General features: G+C 33.1%; 1 long non-coding RNA gene across 6 annotated transcripts in view; it reads right to left on the bottom strand.

Annotated features, from left to right (window-relative positions):
- Nucleotides 1-23,783, bottom strand: part of LOC117006490 — a 28,159-nt gene extending 4,376 nt beyond the window's left edge. For 2 of the 6 annotated variants that reach the window (XR_004419989.1, XR_004419990.1), the window contains exons 1-3: nucleotides 23,561-23,638; nucleotides 23,085-23,276; nucleotides 18,980-19,128 (exon numbers count right to left, since the gene is read on the bottom strand). This is a non-coding gene — a long non-coding RNA (uncharacterized LOC117006490). Of the gene's footprint in view, nucleotides 1-18,979; nucleotides 19,129-20,415; nucleotides 20,546-23,084; nucleotides 23,277-23,560; nucleotides 23,639-23,683 lie in introns of those variants that run through there. The other 4 variants (XR_004419992.1, XR_004419991.1, XR_004419988.1 and 1 more) reach the window with 4 other exon arrangements.
- Between the last annotated feature and the right edge of the window lie 339 nt (nucleotides 23,784-24,122).

Below are 24,122 nucleotides of genomic sequence, written 5' to 3'. Positions count from 1 at the left end.
AAAAATTTGAGTGCTCTACTCAGTTTTTTTTAAGTAAACAGGTTAAGGAAACAGAAAGGAACCAGAGATCACAGAAGGAGGAATGCATACAAGCATACAATTCTATTTTGTCAGGACATTGGGACAACCTAATCAGGTCTTACTCTCTTAATGACCTTAACTTCTATATACAGTAATTTCACGACCATAAGGCGCACCGGACTGTAAGGCGCACCCCCCGGGAGTCGGCAAAATTTGCAACTTTGTAGTTCAGATAAGGCGCACCGGACTATAAGGTGCACTTTTGTTTTGCAGCGAGGCTCTGCCCTCAGCTCCCTCCACGAGGTTCCTGGCCGAGGCCCTGCCTCAAGCCGGCAGCCATTGGCCCCGGGGCCTGCCTGTACCCGGCAGGGGCTGTGCCGCAGGCCCCTGGGCCCACCTGTATCCGGCGGGGCCGGGGCATGGCCGCCACCCCTCCATGCGGCCTCCACGGGGACGGGGGGTGCCTTTGTAGGGGCCGTGCCGCCTGCACAGAGCCAGGGCGTGCCTCTGGAGGGGTGGCTCCTCCTCCACATGGCCAGGGCGTGCCTCTGGAGGGGCGGCTCCTCCTCCACGGGGCCGGGGCGTGCCCGCCGCTGCTCCACCCCACCTTCACCTGGCAGCCATGGCCCTGCCGGCTCCCCCCATGGCTCGTGGCTCTCGCTTCCGGGTAGGCAAATTTTTTGAACTTTGTCCATCATATAAGGCGCACCAGACTATAAGGCGCACTTCCAGGTTCTGGGAAAAATGTTGGTCAAAAGGGTGCACCTTATACTCTTATAGTCATGAAATTACTGTAACTAGAAGATAGAAATAGAACTAGAACCACAGAAATATATATATGTGTATATATGTATATATACTCCTAAGTATTATATTAAATTTATACTATTAATATAAATGGTTTAGATTAGATATGGAAAATACGTCAGTCTTTAACAACACCATGGTCTTGCTGGGCATGTTGTAAAACATATGGAGAGATTGCATGTTAATATAAAAGGATGCACAGATGATTTTTCAGTAAAGCTTCACAATGAATTTTGAGGCTTTTATTGTTTTACACTATCTGAAATAGTGAGTTATGTAGTTGGTGAAAAATATTTCCATATCACTTAAATTTAATGTACTTGTCTCTGACTCTGGAAAGACTTCAGAACAGCTGGAGCCATTGACATTGTGACAACTACCTAAGAATTATCACTATAAAGTAGAGCATAAAACTTTAAAATCACTTCTAGAATCAGATGGATTTACACCTGCAAAACCTTAGACTTGTAACAACAGAATAGATAGTCTTGCACACTTTAATACCAAAGCAGGTAACACAGGACAAGAACTAAACTTACATCCTTCTACTATATAAAACCGGATGGTAATTCCGTCCCTTACTGCCAAGCTCCACACCTTAGTGGAGAGCTAGTACCTTAAAATCAAAAACAAAAACAACAATATCAAAAGAGTTTTGAGCATACAGAGAAATTATTAAAAGAGTCTTCATTATAGCATGATTTTATATTTTCCTCTCTGGCAAAATGGAATCACTTCCAAATCCCGACTACAAGTCTATAGAGCAGCTGATTATCTATGACTCTTTAAAGGGAAAAAATAATAAATTAGTCAAGACAGTCAACCATTTTTTAACAAGCCAATTATTCAAAATCTAAATCAAGGGGATTTTATCTCAGTTTAGACTACTTGTAAAAATAAATATATTTCAAGACAATAAATAAAACATCCAGACTGAACACTAACCCTTCCCAAACAAAAGAATAATATAAGAATATCAGAATGTCACTGGAAAGTTATTTGATGCTTAAGCACATTTGCAGAATGTTTCTGTAATTAGGTTTAGCAATTTAAAACATATTTTCTTTAATATTGAACACTTAATCACAGAAAAAAGTAATAAACTTTGAAAAAAGAAGATAGAATATTGTAAATAGGGGTAAAGTAAATTATTCTACTCGTGGTTCTTCATTTCCTCTAACACTCAAATATCAAAACATGAAACCAAGCAAATAGCTCACCTCTTTCCCTTGAAAGTAATTAGAGATAAAATAAAATATGCTCTACAGCTGTCACACAAATGAAGGAATTGAAACACAATTTCCAATAACAGAAAAAAGAAATAAGTTTTTCTATTATTAGAATGATGTCAAAACACACATAGTACTTTCTTCTAATATGGAAAAGTCAACATCAGTAGCAAACTTATCTTCACTCCCTTTAAATACAGAGTCTAAAAGATACACAGAAACTTAGCTCTAGTGAGACTTGGAAAGCCTCTGGATTTTTTTTTTGTTTTGTTTTTTTTGGGGGGTTTTTTTTTGTGTCCTACAGTCCCCAGTGACCTTATTTCTGTCATGGAAATGGAGTATACAGCCAATTGATTCATTGTCACACAGAATTTGGTGTCGGAGCCTTCTAGTGCTGAGGAGGTAAAATTTATATGGGCACAGCAAGAAGTAGAGCTTGAGAAGAAAAGAACAAATGTTGGGTTATTGTGCAGAAATTCTGGCATCTTTGGTTACAACAGATAACAAGAGATGTCTTCCTTCGTTTACAAAGCTGTTGCGGGTGGCGAAACTATGTTCTTTGTGAAACTATTTGCTTTGCACAGATGTGAGCCATCACCCTAAAAACCAAACTTCTTGAAGCAGAATGAGAGAATTCATAACATTAATTTTTAGGCTCATCAACATTACAGATAAAAGAATGTCCCTAATGTAGCACTGAGGGATAGTTTGCTAAGATTTAAATCCAATTGTTTGGGTACCAGTCACAGGTTAGCAGTGGAAACACAAAATAAAATACAAGAATTTTCCCCATATATTTATTTTTTCTTTTTCAGAGGGTGTGAGTTATGGTTTATAGTTACTACTGAACTGAAAAAAATATTGTATAGGCTGCAGTTAGAAATTGAGTGGTTAATTCAGTAAAAATGTAACTCAACTCTTTCTGTACTACACTTTAACACTGCCATATCTTCAAGTAAGTTATTAAATATACTGAGCAGTGCAAATCCATGGTAGACCTGCAGAAGTAAAGAAGACTAAGAAAAATCCAATGAAAGATTTGGAGAGAATGAATGAAGGGAAGTTTAACACAGAAAAATGAAGAGAGAAATTAAATTGGTTAAAAGTGTTGAAGAAATTACAAATGTTTTCTGTAGCTAAACTATTACTATAGTGTAGAATATGATATTATAGTATAGATATCTTTATGGACCTGTTAAGAAAGAGGTAATGGCTTTTGTCCCTACTGATTCAGGAGCACTGACAAAGACTTTCCTTTGACTGAGTGTTCCAGCAAACAACAATTTGAGTAGCGGAAGATATCTTGTGACTTTCAGACCTACCATAAAATTTTGAATTTATTTCAAAACATGATTTGTGCCTTCTGAATTTGGTAGGCAAACATTGTGAATGGCTCAGTAAAAACAAAAAGCTTTGCTTTTATCCCTGCTGTCATACTGTCATTTGGTGTGGATGGCTACAAGGCTACTTAAGATACACATATGGGGACTATAGCCCAAACTTCTTTGCACCGCTCCATGATACTCTGCTCTTATAGCACACATGCCTCAGAGAATTTTCACCCTGACATTCTAGCCAGAAAGATGTGAGGCTGTTGGAACTGGGAAAGTTGGAAACGTTGGAAATCTGAAACTAAATAATCACATAATAGAAAATGTCACAAGTTGTACTAAAAGAGGAAAATGAGAAAGTATCATGGATAATGAAGAAGAAAGCATAGAAATTATTTAGAGGAAAACACTGAAGAATTGCTGGGCATTCTGTGAGAATGGATTTTGTAGCAAAAATATTTGACCCTTTTATTTTACTAAACAGTTAATCCTCTACACCTTTCACTTTCTCTCTTTCTTTCTTTCTCTCTCTCTCTCTCTCTCTATCTCTCTCTCTCTCTATATATATATATAAAGGGTCAACAGCAATGACACTTTATATATTCCCTGCTTTTTCCTAATTGCAATTTATATAAAATACAGAGTCAGCAGTGATATTGAAAATACTTTTATTTGTAACTATGTGCAACACTTTATATTAAATTATTTCACAGTGCTATAGAAGCACCTCTCCCATAAGGAAAGCCTGAGAGTCTTGGGTTTGTTCATCCTGGAAAAGAAAAGGCTTCACCGTGACCTAATTATGGCCTTCCAGTAACTAATGGGGGCCTACAAAGGAGAAGGACATTTTACAAGGGCATGTAGTGACAGGATATGGGGGAAAGGCTTCAAACTGAAATAGAGTAGGTTTAGATTATGCATTAAGGGAAAATTCCTTAATGTCTGAAGCACTGGAACAGGGTACCCAGGGAAGTTGTGGTTGCCCCATCCCTGAAAGGGTTCAAGGTCAGGTTGGACAAGACTTGGAGAAACCTGTCCAGTGGAAGGTGCCCCTGTCCATGACAGGGGGTTGGAAGTAAGTGATCTTTAAGGTCTCTTCCAACCCAAACCATTCTGTGATTCTATGATTCCATGAATATACAGTTACCTTCCCAAAAACTTATGCCCTTTTAAATCCCGAATTATCTTTTCCAAAGGAATGCAAGATTCTTCACACTATAAATGGCCCCTTGCAGCCTTTTCAATAAATATTCATAAAAATCAGTCCTTAAACAACATTTCTTTAAAGAAAAGACTGACACATTGCATGCAGCAAATCTCAGTGGATCTTAACTGACCTTTTTTGCAGGAGGTCCATTTCCTCATTATTTGATGACTAAATAGCTTATTCCCACTAAGACACAAGGTCATAGTCTGTAATTTCTGACCTCCTGTAAAATATCATAATTTTACATAGTTTCTTATGGATATCTAGAGGCACTTGAATATCACTAGATCACATTTCCTTCTCTCCTGTTAATTGAATATTTTAGTCATTTCAACACACCTTGGATGTCAAATGTGAATACTAATGCACATTTTCTTCTGCAGGAAAGGTACATAAACATAATATGTATACATATGCATGAATTTTTCTTTCTAAAGATCTTTTCCTAAATCTAGTTGAATGCATGGAACTAGAAAAGTTTGGGGTTTTTTCCTGCATCAGCACACATAGCATGAAATCATAATGTTTTCTCAATGTAGAACATTTTCTCATCCTCTGCTCTTGCAAGCATGACCTAATATTCCCAAAAAATATAAAAACTTTGTCAAATTCACTGGATATTTTATTGGCAAATACATTCAAAGAAAGGAAAATTAAAATCACACATATGGACAATATATTTGAAAATTTAGGGCTTTTTCCCTACTATAAAATATTATCTAGCTGCCATCTATAAGTACATTTAATATGGATGACGAAAAATTAAATAGAAATTTATACTCCAAATTTTAAATTTTCACAATGGTTGTGGAACTGTTCCAGCAGCTGTAACCTTACTGGAGTGTGATCTTTTCTAAATATATAAGTGTAACAGAAACTGACAGCATAGAAAGAGGTAACAGGTACTAGCCTAGACAGTTTCCCTCTCAAGTTCTAAGGTGTAGGGTGTTATTTATTTCAAAGTAGTTTCTCTGTCAATAATGTAACTTCTTATCTAGGAAAAGGCTAGAATTCCTCTCAGATCATAATATTTTCTCCAAATAAACATTACTTCATTGTGTAGTTATCTTTTGTGTTGTTAAGTCAATTTAGCAAGACAGATATTTTTTCAATTATATTTAACCTAGAAGATAAAAGTCATGAAGTAATATAACATAAAAGGTATCAACTATTCTATATCCCAATTTACATAAGCATAAATTGTTGTAGAGTTGATACAGTACATAGAATGTCAGGTGTCTGTAAGTATATAATGGCTATAATTCCACAAATTTCCATTTTGAAACAAGGTATTTTCATGTAGCTGTCTAGAGATTTCCCAAAATTAACCCAGAAAAGAGGACAATTATTGACGAATTAAGGGAAAAATATATTAAATGCAAACATAACTTCTAAATTATTTTAGAGATAGAAGCTAAAATTTATGTAAGCAGAAATGGTAGAGCAGCAGCATGCACCCACATACACTCAAACCCCTCATTCGGGTTGCTACTAAGCAGTATACATCATGTGGGTGCCATAAATGACTCCTGAGATTATACCAAATCAGGAGTAAATTATTCATTGGCATGCATTTTGGAGATTGGTCCCACGTGACTTACAAGCAAGATTTCTGATTAAAGAATAATAAGGAGAAATGAAAGGAAGAGTCTTCATGGACATGATTCTCAGACTCTTTTTTGGGTGCTCACTCAGAAGCGTCTTTATAAACCTAAATTGCCCAACAATACTAAGCATGCAATGAAGCAAAAGTGGATCATATACCCTTAATTCTGCTTTGTACAGGTAGTGATAGCACCTCAACTAGAATTCATTTTAGCCTACAGTCAGCTTCCTGGTGTAACTAAGGTATATTATCATTTCAAAAGATAAAACCTGCAGTTCAAAGAAATAGAATAGTTAGAAGATGTTTAAAACTTATGGTCTTACAGCAACAAAAAGATTACAGTCTAATAACTCTTTTTAGAATAACACTAACAGTAACACTAAATGCCAACAAGGGAGCCAATTAAACTTTTTATTAGATATTGCTTATTCTGTATTAAAACAATCTATAACTCAATGTCTGGCTTTTTCACACTTTATTTGCCTTTTCTTATTTACAGTTTGGTTTTTCCTGTATTGGTTGCTAATAGCACTCTACTATATGCAAAAATGAAGAAATCATGAAGTCTGAATGAAGTTAAACTTTGGTACAACAAAGAAAATGTTTATGCAATGCTTACTTTCCCGTCAGCTGAAGTTTGACTAAATCCAGCAGAAGTCCAGGCAAATATGGTCCTAAAACTTTAATATATGCCACAAGGAAATTGAGTATGCCATTCTCCCCATCTTCTAGACACCTGACTCTACTTATTTTGTAATAAAATGTGAAATTGCTTACTTATGAATCCATAACAATGAGAGAAATGAAAAGGAATTCCACAAGCAAAGTAAAGATCTTTTCACCTTTGACAGATTTTTGTTCAAGGGAAACAAAATCAAAAGAATAATTTGATGCATATTGCTTATTTTAAATAGATGTAGTCCATACAGTTTAAAATCTGAAGTTACTTATAAGATTTCTTTGAGTAACCTATAGACAGAAGATTGCTGATAACATTGTTGACAGAAAAATTACTTATAAATTCAAATGGAATACTAACACTGTGAAATGCCGTTCTCATAATCACTATACGAGTTAATCATTTTTGCCAGGAACAAACACACAAATAAACAAGTGAGCTGTTTAAGTAATTTGATCTGCTTAGAAACATTTTATATTTTAATGCTACTGACTTAAAAATTTGCAATGAAACAATTCTCTCAAAAACATGATAAGGAAAATCTTGTGCAAAGTAAGTCAAGCTATTTTAAGTTACCAGACTTCTGAAAATTCAAAATTAACTTTATGAAGATTTTTAAAACTAGGGGTTTAGAACAAGACTTGGAGGAAAAAAAGTTGAGCTTTCCTCAGAAACTTCAGAGAAAATTAGTGTATTGGAGATGGTAAACTATGCTTACAGTATTCCTTACCTTTAAACATTTAAAAAACACCCCCCACAGATAAATTAAACCAATTATTAAAAAAAAATAAATCATGATTGATTCCATTTTGATTTACTCTATCAATTTAAAACACATGAGTAGAAATTAATTACAAAACTAGAAGTTAGTAATTTTTGCGGAAAGAGGAATCTTGAACAAGTAATTTTTTGAGATGCGATCCTAAAGTATATATATATCCTAAAGTTGTTATAAATTTTATGTGACAACTTGCATATAGATAGAACCATGGACATTGATTTGCATGTGTACACTTATATGTCACTGTGCATATGTGCACAAACTGTATCTTAAGAGAAAAAAAAACCCACAAAAAATTAGTGAGTGGGATGTAATTAATTGAAGAAGTTTGAATATAAAAATAAAATCCTTTCTGTATTTTGTTCAATGGCATTATATACATCTGCATCTCTCTCCCCTCAAAAAAAGAAGACATTTAAGAAATCAAAAGTAGCAATGGAATTCACACCAGTTAGTTTAGGATAAAAGTTACTGCAGTCACAGAAGTACACATAGATTTTTACTTTCCTATGTAGAATTCCCAAGAATTTTTGAAGAGCTCTTAGAAACCAAAATTCTAGACCATTTTTAGGCTGTATGGTCTTAGAAACTGTGTAAGGTTTTTTAAAAAGTAGAAACTAATACTATAATGCTCTACTAATTCTCTGTTAATACTTTTTTGGGTCTAACTGTGAGATTCAAATAATTCCGCCCTGGCATTTACTACTCTATTCCACTCAAACTATTGAAGAACTGATATCATAAATCCATACTAATTTGCATTGACTGTAGATATAAAGAACACATGCAGATTAATATAATTAGATTAATACAAATACTAAAAATTACTGTTTCTGTACTGTAAACACAGTTTGTCCTTACTCTGTGTTCTATCAGTTTTAAGAAATTTCTGGTACTGTTGATTAAGATGAAAAGATAATATACTTTAGTTCTATATTAAATTTCATATGACATTTTGAGTAAGAGGCTAAAATGATAAAGAATCAACATATTGCATGTTTTCAAAAGCTGGATTTATTGAGAGAACCTATGAAGGATTGTCACGAATTCTGTTACAGAGGCTTTTTAAAGTCAAGAATTATTAAGAAAAAAATGTATCCTGTATTTTAATATGCTCCATTTCAGTCACATTTACTTAGACATGACGTACCACTTAATTCACTGAAGTCCTATGGCCTGTATTGTGTCACATATGAGACTCGATTACACTGTTTCTTCTGGTTTTATGGCATATGAATCCATTAATATCCACAGAATTAAGCAGTTTTATGTCTGGTAGTTAAAGACGCGTGACTGCATTAAAGAAGGCTAAAAAGTTACCATATTTCAATGTAAAATTCTTTCTAATGAACTCTTTACATAAGTAAAGATAATAAATAGAGTCTTTAGAAAGATGAAACCTTCAGTGTACCTTCCCAAGCTACTTAGCTGGAGAACTGACTAATTTGGAAGCTTAATAGTACCAGTTGCCCCCAGTGGCAATCTGCCTCTATTGGGGAAAAATCAGCATGCATAAAAAAAATTAGTGTGATGATATATTGATAATCCAAGTGTTAGAGTGATTAACTATTTCACTTCCTTGATTTGATTTTCATTGCATATTTACCTCTACATTAAATCTTTATTTTCTCTTAAATCATCTTAGTATGAAATACATATTCAAGTAAGCAACTACAATTTACTGTATTTTAAATTTTTTTTAGTATCCTGATGGGTTATATGTCAGAAATACTGGAAATGCAAAACATAAGTGACAAATTTAGTTCAAATTTTGTGTAGTTATTAGTCAACTACTATTTCCATTGAAATTGCATGAAGTTAAACCTTCAAAAACTAAAATATATTTCTTTTCCCCAATCTGTATCTTTTTTTTGGCCTCTAAATGCTTAAGTATTTTCAATGGAAATATTTTGCAACCATCTGGTTCACAGGTAGCAACAAATTTCAGTTAAATAAACATTATTACATTATTTCTGTTCAAGATTCGCTCAAAGTCCAGAATTAATACACATTTTTAGTGAAATAATACAGCAAATATAATCAATCTACATTGATATGGTATGATAACAGTATGGTGGAAAAGAGTATTAGCTATTCTACTATTTTTTCTATTTGCCTACTTTATCATATCCCACATTCTCCAATAATTTTTCCTATTAAAAAAAATACAACCAACCAAATAAGCCCAAATACAACAGAAAAAATTACCCTAAATATAAACAATAAAAGACACAGATACAGGAAAGAACATCTATTATTTATTTTTTTTCCCTCTATGTCTTAAATCACTCCCTTTTAAATCCTTGTATTTATATATTATCTTTCAGAGCAATGATCTGTATTAATGCCTGTGAAACATTTAGTGATAACAAACAAATAAATAAATAAAATGATGTGTAGAATTTAATGAATTATTGGGAAAAGGTAACTCACCAGATCATCAATATCTACATCTGCATTTAGTTGATTATGTGTGACTGCATACATATTCTTCCATTGCACCAAGGGAGGCCAGGTTGAATGATTATCTGGAGACTTTTTTAGACTGGTCAGGAAACACAGTTTATCACTTGATTGGCTTGGTGTTTGCTCAGCTCTTGATTCCACTCTGTGAATTGATTAAGTCTCCAACGACCATAATGGGAACTTAGGGACCTCCCTCCTGTATTTCCACCTAAGGTGGAAATCCAAAGTTAGACAAGATGAATCCCACCCACAAGAGTTCTAAAGGAAGCAATCTTCTTTTACGTTGACTAAATATTTTCAGTAATAACTCTCATGTGTTGAAAGTGAATATTACAGGTAATGCTATTTAAATAATATTTCCTCTTCTAGTGGAAAATATGCTAGGAACATTCATTTACATTACTTCAAATAATAAGCTTCAATTTCACATACTGTACCAAGGCTGTTACCTGAGAACTGTAGTATTTTATCCATTTTTTCACTGTGTCCTAGTCCAGCCAGAGAATTCTCACCTGACTACTCTTCTAAAAGCTCCTCCCTAATATGGCAGGGTTTTTCTTGTGTCCAGTCAATCCCTTCTTCCATTTTTTCTATGATTTGCATGTTTTTTAAGCTTAAAACCAGTTTAGATTACATGGTATAATTTCGATGGAAAAGCTTTCAGTCCTTCAAAATAATTGTTTTTCTAGAAGTATCCCATTTAAACCAACATTTTATTTTATTGTCCCACTTATCTCAATGCTTTCTTTCCTGTGTATTAATTACAGGTATGAAAAATTTAAACACTCAAACTACACTATTTTTTACACAAAAAATGTGTTGAGTCTGAAGTAAAAATAAATAAAAAGCCAAAATGACATATCTCTATATAAATAGATATGCAAGAGAAGGAGAGGCAGAGAAAACTAGTTTTCTTGAGTTTATATGGCTTTACCAGAGAAAATGAATTTAGTCCAAACTTCCAGAGTGGACAAGAAAATTACGGTAGGGTGAAAGGGAATGCAAATATTGTCATATTGTGTGCATTTTTCCCCCTCTAATAAACACCAAGTAGCCTATTCCCTTTCTCACTGAAAGTAAAATGAAAAAGAAGCACTGCATTTTTCCCCATGGACTCTCAATTCATACAATGAGAGTTTCTGTAGTATAAGTGGCTTCTGTGAGTTCTCATGCTCATTTGCTGTCAGAAATTGGTCTTTTTCACATTCTTTTATTCAAATGGTATTGTTCTTATCTTTGCTGATACCTAAAACAACTCATTTGACTATCTTGTGCTCCAAAGTCCTAATCTATAAAAATCAGTTTTAATGCTCAATACATACCTGAATGCACACATGCATATACAAAATCCTAGTATTCTTTGAAAAAATTGAATTAAATTACACATCCTTAGCAAAATATAACATCTCTGAATGTAAATTGCTAGATAAGAGTTAGATGTTATCACAACAGCTATTGTTCATGCATTCTTTAAAATTTGTAATTTTTTTTCAATTCAGGAGTATCATTAGGTTTTAAATAATTCAACTACTTTTCTCACTCCAAACTGAAGGCTTGCCCCACCCCTGGTGGATCAAGACTGCAACATCACTTTGACCAAGAAACCTCAAAATTTAAACAATCAGGTCTCATTTCTGGATCACAGGTGGTGATTTTATACCTTTCTATTCTTACATTTTCTTTCATTTTTTTTCCTTTTCTCTTACACATTTTCTCAAGTTAATTTTATGCTTTTTATTATTGCTTTTCTAACCAAAATGTCTACATTTTAAAATCTGCCAAGTAGCTTATTTTGCCTTAAATGTTCTAAAGTTTGCAAGATACTGAACCTCCCGAGAATTTTGTTGCTTTTCCTGTGCACCACTCAGAGTAAATCAAGCAACCTTCTCCTTAATACACCAAGTGGACTGGGCCACAATAGCTGCAGACAAACAAGCAAACAAACTCCCCACCAAATCAAAACAAAATCAATCAAGCCGCTCAGACAAATTCCATTCGTTTTTGATATGAATTGAGTGAGCTACAGGAGTCAACACTACAATCTACAAGAGAACACTCAAGTGTGGTGAAAAATCTGTAATGAAAAGGATGGACTCAATATTGTCATGTCTGGTGATAAAAGTTTCTACTTCAAAACATTCAAGTGGTTTTTATAGGCCTAAAGTTCTTTCAGCCTTAAGAAGGGCTCTTATGTAATCCTAAGGGTTACCAGACTTTGAAAGAGAATGTATATTGCCATTATGAAATTCCGACAACTGAAATATCCATCTGAAAGGGGAGTCCAAATGAATGCAAATCAATGAACATAAAATCAAAGGTTAAATCAAACACAACCATGGCACTCTCTCAACCCTCTTCTTGGTTCTAGAAGAAGGTACTGGTTGCTGTAGCTTATATTGAAGACAGCAATAGATTACAAATTAAAGTCTATTTTGAAAAAATTCAAGAAAAAGAACAAGATTATTTCTTACCTTAAAAAAATTATTTTCATGTTTTACATTAACATATTGAGACTGTTTATCCTTAAAGGGCTAATATACAATTCTGAAAATGATAGGCAAGGCAGTATTACATTTACCTCATGGTTAAATTGCCTACATTAGAATTTGTTATTTCCAGTTTCATTTGATGTCTATGAGCAAAACGTCCTTTGCACACTCATCAGTTTCAGCAAGATGATGTCATCAAAAGACCCCACTTGTTGCAGCTCCATTGGTTGTCAGGATGCCATTACAGTTGTGTATCATTCTTCCACCTACCACAAAATTTGCCATTATTTACATACTTTTCAGTTACCTAGAGCTTTGGCCAGCTTCATCTGCTTAGATTGAAATTTGTCTTGCTGAGTTTTTGCTCAAGGCCAAATTATCTTAAAAAGCGTAAGTGAAAATTATATGGATATTTCTAAGGAAGATATTAACAAATAAATATATGAGAGAATGTGCTTGCAGAGAGAGTGAGTTATCATCTAAGTTCTACATCAATTCTCTTGAAAAATTCTTGTATCTTGGAGAAGATCAATGCTGTGATATGCCCCTTACTTATCCTGGGATTTTTGCTACCTTTTTACTTCCCTGCTAGAGGAACTGCTTGCCAAATCTCTGTCTGATGTGATTAAGTCAGACAATACAGCACACCAAGCAAGGAACCTCTTCGCAGGTGTTCCTTCTGAAAAATACCCCTATATAAAAGAAGTTAATCCAATTTTACTTTTAAGTTGGGTTCCTCTTGAAATCTCTCTGACTTGGAAGTAGGCTCTTATTTTACTTTAAAACATTACTGTGGCAAGTTCAAATATTCAGCATTTCCAACACATCAGAATTAATGTTGCCAAATATAATAATTTCTGTTCAACCTACGTAAGCATATTTGTATGTTTTTAGATTTATCATTTGGTAATATCCCTTCCTTTAAACATCCAGCTTGTATGATATCTTTTATCACTTAGTGGAAAAATACTCAAACATTTTGATTTCTTATGTTTTTTTCTTTTAGTGTATAAAGTACAATATCCAAGTGTTGATACGAATGAAAAAATATCTTTCACTCTGAGTTTTCAAAATCTTCAAATTAATACTCATGTGATTCTTTTTAAAAATCATGGGCATTGCACAAAATTGTTAAGTCAAAAACAAGATCCTGGAACAAACTTCTAGTCTGTTTAATGGCAAATTCTGAATATGCAACCTACAGATAATGTCTCTATGCACCAGCTTACATGACTTAAACTGAGAAACACAACTCACATTGTGACACAATGAACAACACAACATAAATAAAGCAGCTGATTTTCAACACAGTGGTGTCTGAGTGTTTCATAAATATCAGCATTCATGATATGAGAATACATCTCTATTATCATTTTATATATAGGCAGCTGAAGTAAAAGGATTTGGGAACATGGGGTAGAAGAAGATAAGGAGGCTCACATTAGGTAAAAATAAACTGTGAAATGCTTTCTATCAGAGCTCTCATTTGGGATATATGAGAAAAGATTTCTCTTTTATTTTGAACTAACAAGTTTGAACTAACATTACTCCATGTTGATCTATGAGGAATTGCTCTCTAGTTTTTCTTGTAGAGTTTCCCTATTTCATAGGCAAGTTTAGCAGTTCTTGAATCACTGAGGGACAGAAAAACTTGTAGGTGCTCAGGACCTATCGTCCTAGACTGCAATGAGAATGACCTTGGCACAATCTCCCAGAGACAGGACACAACTGAACATTGTTTTCTCATGTCTTTTGTTAATGTTTCTTTATAAGGATCTTTAAATGTTCAAAGCAAATTAACATTGGCTACAGTTGTTCTTGGCAAAGCTCAGTCTGCCACAGGTCAGACAGCAGCATCTCACACTGGATATTCAGAAAAGTTTAGAGGTATCTTCATTATGTCTGAAGGAAAGTACAGGAAAGAGTCTAATTCTCCAGTTGTCTTCATTGCATAACAACACTTCTTTTTCTAGAGCTTTCTTCTTCATAAACGATAAAACTTCCTATTAAAAACAAAACAAAACAAAACAAAAAAACAAACAAAAAAAACAACACCACCAAAACAAAACAGGAGGAAAGATTCAACTTACCTCAATGTGTGTCCTTAATCACTGCTTTTCCTGTGGTGCTAAGCAAGCACCATGGTAAATGACAGAATTTTGGCATACAAATCAGAAATTTTTAGAATTTGAAAAAAGAAAAAAAAAAAAAGCTGCTCATCTGAATTTGCAAAAGTCATGAAAAGTTGTGGGTTTTTTAATCTATTAATTATGAAGAACGGAAAGAATTAAATTTGAAAGAAAAACTGTATTTCCCTACAAAACTGTAGGGTTTTGAAAAATTTTGGCCCAGCTAAAAAACAAAGCAAAATAAAATGTTTAAACCACATGTACAGAACCACAGGTTTAAAAATTGCAGTATTTTTAAGTCATAAGTCATAACCTATTTTTCTTTCCTTAGTATGCTGTATCTTTTAAATATATGCTTCATTTCTTAGTCATCTGGCCCTGTCCCATGCTGGAATTGCTCCCTGCTGTTAATTAGAGGTGACCATGATTTGATTAATCTCAAACATGTGTTATATATGCACACTATGGAAAACTGTATTCTATATTTTCTACTTTAAACATTTTTGAATGTAATGGAAAGAAGCCAAACATTTTTAAGGACCTAATCTTATCTTAATGAACAATATGGATACGATCAAAATAAGACATTCTAATCCATTTAAAGTGTTAAAAGTTCACAGAAATATGCACTAATCATGTACTGTATTTATCAACGTAATACAAACTAGGTTTCAAATGCATACCACCTGAGCATCATTGCTATCTGTAAATCAGAAGTTCTCTCCATTTGGACAAAGGTTTGTCGCAGCTTGACAATGTGCTTTGCCTGACCCCACATTGTTGGTATGTTATCCATGTAGTCATTTTTTGAAGACATTAGCCATATTTTTTTTATACCTAAAGAGCCAGCTTTCAAGGATGACTATAACATTTCCTTACGATTTTGTATAGCTCTTGGTCTTGAAAGGTCTTTAATGACTAGAGTATAAACATAAGATTATTTTTTAGGACAGGATAATTCACATATTTAAATTACATTTTAGAGTTAGTAATTATACAGTCATATAAAAAAAATCACTATATAAGGAAGGCTAAGTGTATGATTAAATATTGTCTTGGTTTATAAACATCTATAAAGACCACTACTAAACAGAAAGTTTTAACTACTTTATGTCACATTAATATAAGTGCCTATGCATTTTTGTGCAAATAAAAGTACTGTATTAATAAAAGTTCACTATTTCCTACATGTATGTAAAGAGATTACATTTAAAAAGTTAAGTATAACAATTTTAATTTTTAAAAATGACAATTATTTAATTCGCTGGTTCTAATGTTTTTGATGTAGAACTCTGTTGTTATTAATATACAGCCTCCAGTGGTAAGTGAAATATAATTCCAACTAATTTTTCCTACAGCTGTATACAAATCAATAACCATAAGAATCCCAAAGGAAAAGCATGCTATATGGCTCTCCAAGTTCCTAATGAATGCAAATCAGCTGACCTTTCTTTGACAACTACGAATATGGTTTTTCACAATTTTACCATTGAAATTGCTGTAATCAGCAATTCATACAGTGAAAATGGAGCCAATAGTAGTTGTAAATAATTATGCATTACAAGAGGGTGCATGGTACAGTTACCATTGTGAATAAACTTCTTGATTTTGGGAATCAGTTAATCTAACATATTTTGTCAAAAAAGATCTTCAAAGAGAAAACAAATGTTCATTTTACATGTTTTTTATTTAATATATTTTAATATCCTTGAAACACTCTAATTTTATTGATCTTTTTTTATAGATTAAAATGTAAATATCATCATACCTTGAATTATTAATTTCTAATAATAACACCATTTTTATAGGTAGCGTAATGAGCCTGAAGGTAAAGGAAGATTACAGTCAAAAATAAATAAAAAAGAAGGATTCTCTATTTTAAAGGAGTACTATATCCATTAAAATGCAGTATTTCTTATACAATGATATAATAAAACAGTGAATGAAAACAATGTATTTGAAACAATGAGCTACTGTAGTACTTCCACATCTCATATTTCTTTCTCATAAATACTCTGAATACTGCTGGGAAAATTAATGTATAAATGAAAGCTATGGCATACTTTTAACAACTATTTTTAAAGGAAAAACCTATGCAGATTTAGGAAAAAATGAAATTTGAAGCACTTGTATTACAGCATTGTAGTTTCTGCAGAATATTTAAAATGTCTGCAGAAATGCTATTTTGCATTACATCAAACTTGTTAATTACAGGTGCATGTTGATCCTAGAAAAAACTGAAAGGTTCAAAAAAGAGAAATAACACAATATTCTCATTCATCATTCCTATTCAGCAAAACCTTGAAATACATATGGCTGGAAAGCAGGAACACTATTCTAATTAAGATCATTGAAATTCCCCTTGTTTCAAAGACAGGTTACTAACTTCTTAGAACTAATTTCGTTAAAACCATTAGTTCTTTTTTTCCTATTTTTATGTTTTTCAATAAGTAAATTTCTGTTTTAATAAGCTTTGAATACTCAAAGATCTTAACAGGACATCAACTAATATTATATTCATATAACATATGTGTTATTTTATAAAAACAGTCCTTTCTTGATGACATTTCCTCAGGATCTCTATGCTATACTTGTAATTCTTTCATGTTCAGAATGAATCCCTGCTACCTCTCACTCAATATTGATCTTCAAGGCATTTCTTCCAATCCTCTCCCCAGTGTGGTCACTGAACAGTATAAAAGTTCAATAGGAAGATCAGCTGCTCATCCACTTTTTGCTAAAGCAATTTGTATTATGGATTTATTTTAGTAGTCTACAGTGGCAGTTGCTGTTTTTACTATTTAAATGCTTTGATTATCTGACCTTGCTTACTTTATCTTTTTAAGTGCTGTGCATGGGCTTTAAAGTTGATCAATAAGTGGGGATTCCACCACCACATTATGTTGAAATCAATCCTGATTCAGACTATTTGTATTTCACTCTTATGAGTCCATCTGTCTTTTTTAATTTTATATTCTCTTTTCTTAAATAATTTTGTCTGTCACTGCAAATACATACTGTCAGGTAGATTTCCATTGCAATCAATTCAGCTTTACTCAGTCATAACTACAGGCTGGGAATACACAAATGCAAAGGATCATATCCTATATCTGAACAGAGAATAATTTTGTTGTTTTTTTCTTTTCTCAATATTTGTGTCATGATAATGTGAAAGTCAATAAACACAAATTTTTAGTTAGCTAATGTCTTACTTTTTCCAGTAATAGATAGAAATCAAAAATCAAACTAAATGGCACAAACTTATTAAAATACTTCAGATTTGCAATTGCTCTTAGGGAAAAAGACAAAGCAATGGAGTCAAGCAGCTTTCAGCTATGTCATCATAGACATTAGAATTCTCTGATTAAAATTGGGAACTATAATTAGTCCTAAATTTGTACAGTGTAAAAAAATGCTCTAAGAAACATTTTGTTATATTTTGCATCTAATTTATTAAATAAAATTCTTAAAAGTTTTAAAATTTACCTTGCTTAATTAATAATGAAAAGGTTACCACAACTTTAAGAAACCTTAGCATGGATACATCAAAACAGAAAAGGAGAAAGAAAATAAACAGAAAGTCTAGACATTCAGTTAGCATGCTATGCACTGAGTCCTAAGCATTTAGGGACTCTCTATTTAGAACAGATAAAACTTACTGAAATACTACTTTGATCTTATTTAATATCTCCACAAAGAAGAAGGTGTTCAGAAGAAGGAACACCATTTCCCTGTTCTTTAAGTCACACACACAAACACTAATTTTTATTTCCATTAAATTAATCTAAATTATAATACAGTCAGATATTTGAGATCTCCTGTAATCCTTACATTGTAATTTACTACTTTTATAATAAAACATCACAACTACAAAACAAAATCATAAGTGATCCTTAAAACTATTTTCATCTTCAATCCTGCAAGCTTGTGAACAGTTTTTCACATGTTTATAGGGTAATTGGTTTCACAAAACTGTGAAGCTGTGATCTGCATTCTCATATGTTTAAAAGATTGGGGCCTAGGATGCCATTGAAATCTGATACGACAATTAATCAGTTTTCTAAATAATATATTAATTTTCATTGAAAATTAATAGGCAGAAACTTACCCACTTCTTTAAATTTTCTAGTTCTTCACCTAATTCAGACTATTTCTACTTATTCTAGGACCAGTGGACTCTGAGGTCTTGAGAAAGTTGCTACTTATCCTCTATCTTTGATGTTGTTATTCTTACCTTTAAGCCTTCCACACTTTTTCTGATTCTTTTAAACAAAATAGGAGTTATGCAGTCATAAGTTTGACAATGGCAAAGTGAACCGTTTGTGATGGATGGGAGAGCTTCTGCCTCAGTTGTAGCTCCATATGGTGCACATCATCATGTCTCTGATGAGAGGGGAAGGACAAAAGGAAACATGACCACGAATATCTTAAGCATTGCTATAATTAGAAGATGTTAATAGCAACACAACATAGAAAAAGTAGTGGGATGAAAGGCGTTTAAATCATATTAGGACTAGTGATGATGGGGTGGTGAATATTTATCCTAAAAGGCATTATTAAACTTATGTTAAAAACATGGTTCACATGAAAGCAAGCACATAAAATAGCTAATAATAAACAGCCACTAAATGAATAAAAGTGGATGAGGATTTTCACTGGTAATTTTCTAAGTGCATGAAAGAGAAATGGCTTAGGAATGTAATGTGCAAAGTAACTCATACTAAAAAAACCAGCAAATATACAACAGTCCTTTTCACAATGGCACAATGCCATTTTTGTTCTTTTCTGGAAATTAATAGTATCAGAAATGAAAAAAGAAAAATGGTTTTTGAGATTTGTTTGTATAAGACTTCAGTACATCTACCGATACTGCACTGAATTCTGGTCCTCTCAGTAATCTTGTAAGCAATTTTAGTTAATGCAGGATGTCACTCCTGAAAATGAATCAGATTTTACTGATAATTTCTTTCAAATTTGCAAGTGAACACTTTGTCTTCTCCTTTTAAAATTTCACTAACTAATAAAACCATCTATTTCATTATAGGCCTGTTCTGGTTTTCCTTTTAAGCACTTCTGGAATTTGTGGATGTAAAGAAGAGTGTCGCTTTTGCCAGAATCTTATCCATTTGAAAAATAAGAATGAAAATGCAAAGAAGAAATAGAATTACTAGAAGTTGTTACAAATAGCATCTAATGGGGGTTAGAGAGGATGTGGAACTTGTTCAATGCTTGCCAACATCACTTGAGAAGATTTTTCATTTTATTGTGACAGCAGAGGGGAAATTTAAAATAATTCACTGCACCAAATATTATGCATTTCTGCAGAGCACAGCTTAAAAAAGACAAGTCTGTACTGTTTCTCTCAGGTGGGTAAATGTTAAGAGAGAAGAATCCAAGTTTCATGATGCAGCAGCACAAAGCTGGGAAGTGAAAATTATGTTGCAGCAGAGTCCTGAAAATATGACTGTAAAAGTTAATCAATAAAATGTCTATTCCTGTCTATTCACTAGAGGCCCCAGCTGCATAGCTTCACACAATCGATACTACAAATTATTACGATTTCCAGGTTCCCACTGGACATTCCAAACAAATCTTTCAGGTGTAACAGGCTTATACTGGGGGGAGGCAAGCAAGGTGGAGGGCTGGGGAGTAGGACTAGGGTTGAGTTACCTTGGGTTTATTTCATCCAGGATAAGTATGCAACAAACAAAGCCTTTGACTTCTAAAAACTTTCAGCTGTTTCCGTATGAAATAAGTTTATTTGGAGCACCCTGGGAAATTAGCAGAAAATGTTTTTACCCTGTTTTAAAAATAAATATTTTTATTTTGGTTAATTAATGAAAAAAAGGGATGTTTATTGTTTTTAAATCCTAGTCAATCCTTTTTTTTACCACTTCCATGACAAATAACTTATAACAAGGACTTCACAACAAGGAAATAAAAACGTACAGAAATGAACCTTTCCCCTCAAAGGCCTCACAACTATAGCAGAATCTCAGGACTCAGTGTAATTTTAAGTGACCAATTTATGCTGTGCAGTATTTTTCTTTGTATGGTCCTGTGCTCTCGCCTTGATACCAGCTGCATTTTCCAGATTCACTAAGGAGGAAGGTAGGAAAAGTCCAGGGCTGTATGACTTTGAATAAGTCAGCACCAAAGGGATGTTACTTTATGACACATACAGTACCCTTCCTAGTGACTAAATATAACCCTTATGACATTCTCTGTCCCAAAAGACCCAGGGGACAGAGATCCATTGTTCTTTCTGTCTCCCAAGGAACAGAACAGAGCAGATACTGGCTGGCACAGCATTACTGTTTTCAGGTACACAGTATGTTGTTTTAATTGGAAATTTCAATTTTTGAATTACTTTCTTGTTAATTTCTTAGATTTATCAGTTACACTTTATTAACCTATTATTCTGAATTTGCAATTTTAATTTTCCATATTCAAGAAATAATTTGGTTAGTGTAATTCTGCAGCAATGCATCAGAGTACTTTTAAAAAGCAATGGTATCAAAAATTGAAGTAAAAATTTTACATAAGATTAATTAAAAAATAATTTTGATAATCTATAGCACTAAGAAAAGGTTTTTCCTTATTCAAAGTTTATTATGTTCATGTGCTGAAGTAACAAACTTCCAAAGTCACTGAAAAAGTGTAGAAAACAGAACAGAAAAGGTCAGTTAGTTAATAATTTTTGCATGTGAAGAGATTCATTCAAGTTTTATTTGTTCATATAAAGTATAAAAAAATCTATTAAAAAGTCCTTCTGAAAAGTCTTAATGATTATCATTTGGCCCTCTATTCAAACTCATTTCAGTGAACTTTTGCAAAATTCCTGCTCTCTCAAAAGCTGTATTTCATGACACAATCAATCAGTTACAGCTGGGAGTTTCAATTCCACTTCCCCCCTCCTTCCCCATCTCACACTAAGTTACCACAATCAGTAGTCCTAGAAGTTTGTATCTTTTTTATTTACAAAGAACTACCTACAAGATTAGGCATAACATGGCATTTTGTAAACTGAGGAATAACTTCAAATGATTAAGAAAACCCACTATGGCAAAAGATTCAAGCTGTGTTAGAAAAGTAAATCAGTGACAATGTTTTCCCTAGAGAAGTACTAGTAATGTCTTTAGAGATATTACTACAGGTTGAAAACCACCAAGCTATTTTATTTAAAGAAATGAAGACACATTACTGAAGACAATGTTTCTTCCATGAAGCTTTTCCCAGTCTTCAGCATAAATATAAACTTAAAATATTTGAGCTGGAGAACAGATAAGTTTCAGTCTAAAAGTCATTTACACTGAGCGTATATAATATTTTGCTTTAGATGCATGATGTTTGTTGCATCTGAATTTAGCAAGTCTTCCTCAGAGAACATTTGAGAGGTAATATTTGATGTTTGCCACAAATCTGAGATAAAAATTTAGCTCTAAATGTTCAATCCACCTCCAAATGAACAGACTTTCTTTTTGTAGCCAGATTAGCTAGTATAAAGTGTTCATCATGTACTATGATATTACAAAAGAGAAATTCAGTCTGTATATATAGGGATTGCTTAACCCAACATAACTTTTATAAGAAGAGAATGCATGGAAAAAAGCATAAGCTGGAGTAATTTTTAGCATAGTCTGAATCTCAAGAATTCTAAACAATGAATCACTTTGTGGCTCAATATAAAATATAGCTAATATTATGCTAAACTATAAAATCTAATTTTGAACATTGTTAGTTTTTGATTAAATCCTGAGAGTTAGCCTTCAATCTAACAGATACTAAATTTGATTGATTAAAGCAAAAGTACTTTTTTCAGTGTAAACTCTTCTAAAGTATACAGTTTGATTTTTTTGTTTATGTTAACAACTTCATATATGCCATGCTATTGTGACTAAAAGTTCAAACACCAAATTTTCTTTTCTTTGGTAGCCTCTTGCTTAAAGGCAGCTTCTCTAACAAAAAAAAAATGAAAGACAATAAGACCCATATGTAACCTTTGGTCTCTAAAAAGAGGAAGATGAGAATACCATTAACAGATAGGTAATAAACAATTACACATACTATTCTACTTCAACACTACAGAATATTAATTTTAAAAATAAACTAGACTCCTAATCATAGTATTTTTCATAATTTAATTTTTTAAGTGCAGGACATATTTTAAACATACATTAATCAATCATTTAGATTTAATCGTTTATTCAGTAGAGTTACAGAACATATTTACACTACATCTTACCTGAGAAAAATTATTAATACAGTGCATATTAAAAAGATTTACTGCTGATTTTCATGTCTTTTGTTTCTCAAATACCAAAAAAGAAGTAACTCACTTGTAATCACTAATTTCTTCTTCAGAAGTTAGAATATGTTTTCTCAGGGTCTTCAGCTCTCCGTCTGTGATTTTCTACTGTTCTGTTCTTGGCGAACTGTTTCTGCTGTTTGCTCACTTAGCTGCTCTTGAGTTGCTTTCAAGCTGGATTCCATTAGAAGAAGTTTTTCATCTTGACTGGCAAGTTCTTGGGCTGTAAGTTAAAAAAAAAAAAAAAAAAAAAGCAAGCTTTACATTTTAAGCTCAAGCCGAGTGACATTTTTGTTTTAAATGCAATGCAGTGCAACCCTCTGTAAGAGCTGGGCAAACACTGTTTTCAGCAGAAGCGCATCATGCTGTTCCCAAATCTTGAGAGGAAAATATAATATAAATACATTAATAGCTGACTTAACTCTCTTCCATTGCATTACAGTAAACTTAAATAAAGAAACTTGGATTAAATAGTCTGCAAACATTTAAACTGCTACCAGAGCTTACTGTATACATGCACATCCAGTATTTCTTTCCTTCTAAAGCAAACACCTATTGCCTTTGTATTTTGCAGCATAAGTCAACCTAGAATTCAAAATCACAGTTTCGAAAATAAAGCATCTTTTATACCATTTAACAATAGCAATGTGAACAATTTAAGCTTGAAGTCTTCAATTTCATTTTATTTTTTCAAGAATCACAGAGCACATGCATAGTAAAAATCCATTCTTTTCCAAGGTCATCCAATAGATGGCAATCTTTCCTTAGACCAAAAGGAGCCATAGCCGTGCACTGCCAGCTCTCAGAAAAATAAGTGATTTAAGACAAAGACATTTTTCCTTTGTTCTTTGTTGACCATTTTCCTAAAAGATATATGTACATAGGCTTTAATTTAAATATTTAGCCCTTAGTATAGGCACACATGAGTTTGTGTTAGTGTGCAGGTGTATGTGTTCCTGCACAGACACAAATCCACACACATGTATTTGTTTTTATACTCTTTCATAAATATATGGCTTTAGACGTATAGGCACATGTAGTTAACAGGTCCAGGATGTCGTGGAATAAA

Source organism: Catharus ustulatus, chromosome 1, assembly GCF_009819885.2.
Source record: "Catharus ustulatus isolate bCatUst1 chromosome 1, bCatUst1.pri.v2, whole genome shotgun sequence".
Taxonomy (NCBI): Eukaryota; Metazoa; Chordata; class Aves; order Passeriformes; family Turdidae; genus Catharus; species Catharus ustulatus.
This window is presented reverse-complemented; position numbering and strand designations above follow the sequence as displayed.